This window comes from Solanum dulcamara, chromosome 8 (assembly GCF_947179165.1).
Source record: "Solanum dulcamara chromosome 8, daSolDulc1.2, whole genome shotgun sequence".
Lineage (NCBI taxonomy): Eukaryota > Viridiplantae > Streptophyta > Magnoliopsida > Solanales > Solanaceae > Solanum > Solanum dulcamara.
The window spans coordinates 28,433,059-28,438,285 of record NC_077244.1 but is presented as its reverse complement, the minus strand read 5'-3'; the positions used below and the strand labels follow the sequence as shown (position 1 = coordinate 28,438,285).

Genomic DNA, 5,227 nt, shown 5'->3' with positions numbered 1-5,227 from the left:
CCTACTAGTAAACCATTGTCTTTCTGTACTAATACAATACTAGCTCTATTTTTGTTGAGTACAGGGCATCTTTCGGCAGCTACTGAGAGACCTCGAATCGAAGATCACTAGTGCCAAGAGTTTAAGAGTGAGCCAATTCTTTTAGGCCACCATGAGCTCTTCTTTACCTTAGTCTTTCTCTCAGGACTTAGACCCTCAGACTTATTATTCATGACTTTTGAAGGCTGCATCCCCTTTCCTTTAGACTTGCTATTTCGTTAGACATTTTTCTACATAGCCTTTTAGCTCCTAGGTTTCAAGTTCTGCATGTTTGGGCTGTTTGACTAGACCATTTTGAGTTTATGAGAACTCAATCTTATATCAGTAATTAAACTTGCTTCTAGAATTTTAACTTGTTTATCTCTTGCGATTATTTTTAATTTTTGTTGTAATAGTGGTTCTCCCACCAGAGGTTAGAGTGGGTGCCAATCGTAGTAGGTCAGGGTTGTGACACACCAGAAGTTGGATGGAGAATGATCTCAATAGTGCGTCTGTTGATGATCTCTAACACCTGTGTCTACATCATGAAAACATGCAATGTCAAATAACGCCAGTACATAAACTGTATGGTATGTAAAATAGCTGGAAAAAGACTCATACAACTAAAGGAACTAAACTCTGAAAATATCTCAAATCAACAAAGCATGCAATATATGTAAAACAGTGATTTAAAATATATGAAATAGTAGATGCAACTCAGTATATATAAAAATATGATACTTTACTTCTTGGGAAGTTTCTCTAAATGACAACCACCACTATGAGCTTCATGGTGATACAACATATTTCCGACATTGTCAGGGCCATCCTATATCTTGCTAGGGTATGGGATAAATTTTAACTTATGGATCCATCTTATGAGCCTTTCAGAGTCAATGAGGAGTCACCTAGCTTTCGATACGATTCTATCCTATGCTGGCTATGTAATTTATGAAACTAGAGTTATTTGACTCTTGTCCAACTCGGTGCTCAATACTTGTAAGACCCTGTAAATGTAAAAGGTCCTAAACCATGGAACCAAGGATGAATTTTCAGAGAGGAAGCAAAAAATGTCACCTGAAGTCGACCACGGAAGTGGTCACGGACCGTGGTAAGGACCACGGGCCATGGTGAGCCATCATGGCAAAGATTCAAAGACTCATACTACAGGGGAATAACCATAATGGAGTACCATGGACCGTGGTGAGAACCACGAGCTGTGAAGCCCTCCATGGAAAGCCTTTCCCTAAGACCCTTAGGAATTTTCTTAAGGCAAGGTCCACGGATGCCCCCCATAGGTCATGAAACTCTCCATAAAACGTGGTGAGTCCTCGTGGTGGACACTCTGCAGGTCTACTTAGAGATCTTTACCATGGCCACTTTTCACGATCTGTAGTGATCTTCATGGACCGTGAAGATATCCCGTGGTGAAATTTCAGAGACTATTCCTGCAAGCCCTTTTCCCAGTTTTTCTAAGTCCCTCATCACGGGACCCCACCATGGACAGTGGTGAGCACCATGAACCATGAAGGGTCCCCATGAAGTCCTTTTTGGCTAGTTTTTTAAAGGGGCATTTTACTCTTTTCCTATATTTTAATTCAAAATGGTGTCGTTTTGGAGGATGAATCCTTCTATCTAAAGACTCTAAAACCACTAAACCCTCATTTTTTATACTTAGACTTATTATACTAAATTCCCCTCCTCTCAAACTCTCCCAAGAACTTCAAGGCAAAGTTAGGGTGTCACGACCCAACCCCATAGACCGTGACTAGGATCCGACATGGATCCCCGTACACCTAACTATCAGATGTAATAATCAATATAAGAACTATATATAAGAACCCCAGTGGTTCATAGCATTTTCATATACATGTAGCCTCTTTCATTTGTATCTTGTCATGAAAGGGCGTGCAAGCCGACAAGGCTGCCATAGTATCTTGATATTTACAATACATCATGCAGACATAACTGAACAGAACTTACACGTATAACCCATACACATGTCTACAGACCTCTAAGAATATTAGCAGTAACATATGGCAGAACAGGGCCCCCGTCGTACCCCTGAATAAATAAATATATACATTAGAAGGTCAGCACCAAAAGCTAGGCTCCAGAACAGTAGAGCACTTTCGACATAGCTGAGTGGAAATCCTAAGCTGGCGAATCCCTGAAAAGAACATTTGTACTTGCGAGCATGAAATGTATCCTTTCGAGGAAAGGGGGGTCACTATGATATATGTATTGAGTATATAAAGCATAAAACATCATAACTGAGACAACAGCTGAAATAGGGATGCAGGGGTCAAGTATAACATTTAGCCATCTACCGTACTTGCATCTTATAAAATAAAGGCATACATACTATCATCACGTACTGTATTCGGCCCGTTTGGGGACTCGGTGTAACAACTACATCATTTTTTCATCATAAGCACATATATACCATTAGCGATGTAGAAAGTACATCCCAATCCATGTATATTATCACGACCCAACTCCGTAGGCCATGACTGGTGCCCGAGTTGGGAACCCATACGTACCCTTAGCCCCACTTAGTACATTAATTGAGTAAACATAGGTAATGATTAGAAGGGATCTCTAAACAGATATAATGCACGAGGGCCGATAGGCTATCACGAAACATAAAAAAAACCCAAAACATATATACAAAACCCACATCTCATGTCTACAGACCTCTACAGAATGATATCCTAGTCATATGATGGGACAGGGCCCCGCCGTACCCTGAACAACGTATATATATATACAACAGAAGGTGTCAGTACCAAAATAGGACTCCGAACAAAGAAGCACTGTCGACCAACATGGTGGATGTCCTAAGCGAGCGGATCAGCAAACCAATCGTCTGTACCTGCGGGCATGTAACGCAGCCCCCAAAGAAAGGGGGTCAGTACGGAAAATATACCGAGTATGTAGAGCATGAACTGTAATAAGTAAAGTTATTTCCAGAGCAAAAAGTGCAAAAATGAGCAAAATATCCATAAATATCAAATACTTATCAAACCACATATAATGGGTTGTAATAAGTAAAGTCATTACCGCAATAGAATGTACAAAACTGAGCAAAATGTTCGGAGATATCAAATGCTGATCAAAACCTCAAATAATGTATGCAGAAAAACATATGCCATATCCGGCCCCATTATGGGACTCAGTGAACAAAGTGTGGTCGCCCTCCCATCATCGGCGCCACGGCACAATATAACACCAGAGTAGAGAATATCTCCATAACAAATCATATCATATCAGATGGCCATATCAAATCATATCATATCATATCATATCACAAACATATATGTACATGGCACAGCATAACTCCGTGGCATAACATTTACCACCCCATGTACATGTCATACCTACCCCCTCACGTCGGGACACGGCGAACAATGCAGAGAAATATGCACGATAACATATCCTGGCCCAGGCTCAGTGAAGGAAGCATTGAGGCATCCACGAGTGGAGTAGTGAGAAACTATATGCAATTTAAATCATATTTAAGACTCAATGGAATAATCAGAATGAGCTATCATTTAAAAATTGAAACGAGACTCATGTCAAGTACCTTTCGAAAGTTACCCTGGATTATATCAGAATAAATCTTCTGGAATCATATAGACGTATCGAAGCATAATAAAATACCTTTTGGAAATCAAGGAATTGGCCATCCTAATGGCTCTAGGAATAGGAACCTCTTTGAAATTATATAAAAGTCATATTTTTGTTTCATAAATACCATACCAAAACAAAGATTAGCTTTACATACTTATGTCAAAACATGAAAATCGAAAGAATATGCTTTACATACTTATGTCAAAAACATGCCAAAAGAAAGAAAGGTTCGCTTTACGTACCTCTTACGGATTACTCTTAACTATGCTCGCCTCGTCGTCTCTTGAACCTATTTAACATGAAATTAATACTAAGGTTAATAAACTTTCACTTTCCAATTTCCAACTCTACACCCAAGTAACCATAGGAATCATTTCCTTATCTATGTCTCTCGACTAGTTTATTACTAGCTCCGAATCTACCGAAAATCGGACAGCATCTCCCCTGTAACTTGAACATCTCCGAGTTTTCAACTCGGACACCATGTCAACAACCATATCAACAACAACAGCCAGAAGCATGTATACAAGTAAATCACTTCAACTTTACAAAATACAAGCTCTATACAACTCATTCCAAACTACGGTACCAAAATAGAGTTTTTAACCTTTATTTCGTAAAATATGTAGTCATACCAAATGGAGGGTTGTGTGTCTGCAACCAGCAGCACCCACATCCATTTTGAGTACTTTACAGCCCTGCAACATGCAATTAAACCACCACCAAACTGCAGCACCACAACAACAACACAGTACGCGACTTCGATTTAACTACTACGACTTCCATTTAGTTTGTTTCCAACGTCAAACATCCTTATACATTTTTTTCCACTTCCAGCATATTTTAAGACATGTAATATACTTCATAACATCATCATAAAGTCCAGTTCAAAACAGAAAACTTTACCTTTCCCGAAATTCACCAAAACTCGCCAAAACTTGCCTCGGAATTTCCTTTAGCGCAGCTGAAACTTATTGGCTGTTTGGTAACGTTTTGGGCTGCTTCAAACCATAAAATTTCATTACTAACATCTTAATAACATCATTCTATAGCTCATATAATTAATTCTTGGAACGGAATTGGAGAACTTACCTTTTTCTCCTCCCAAAATCATAGTTCTTTCCTTCTTTCTACCTTAATTTCTCTTCTCTTCTCTTCTTTCTTTCTCTTGTAATTTCGTTTTGTTAGTCTTGAATTTTCTAGATAGGTGTGGAAATTAATGAGTCATAAGACCCATATATATATATACTACTTTAGGGGTGACACATGTCATCCCCCAAGTGGTAACACGTGTCAAGCCCTAAGTGGTGACAAATGTCAAGATCTAAGTGGTGACACATGTCAAGGTTTCATTGGTCCAACACACCCCTTTTATCCAATCATGGGCTGCCATGTGGCATGTGGGGCCCACATGAGTCTTCTTGAAGACTTTGTGAAATTCCTATTTTACCCCTAGCCTTCCACAATATTACCATAGGCCACTTTGCGAATTTTCCTTTTTGCCCTTTGCCTTTTCCAATATTTCCACACTATTAATGATCATAAATAATATTCATATCCAACTTGTATATTAAAT

The 5,227-nt window shown here is 39.1% G+C and overlaps 1 long non-coding RNA gene across 1 annotated transcript; it reads right to left on the bottom strand.

Annotated features, from left to right (window-relative positions):
* Positions 1-2,755: 2,755 nt before the first annotated feature.
* On the bottom strand, positions 2,756-4,852 carry LOC129901203 (uncharacterized). The gene is made up of 4 exons (XR_008769790.1): positions 4,744-4,852; positions 4,558-4,649; positions 3,894-3,940; positions 2,756-2,893 (listed from the first exon to the last, which is right to left on the bottom strand). It is a non-coding gene; the product is annotated as an uncharacterized LOC129901203 (long non-coding RNA).
* Between the last annotated feature and the right edge of the window lie 375 nt (positions 4,853-5,227).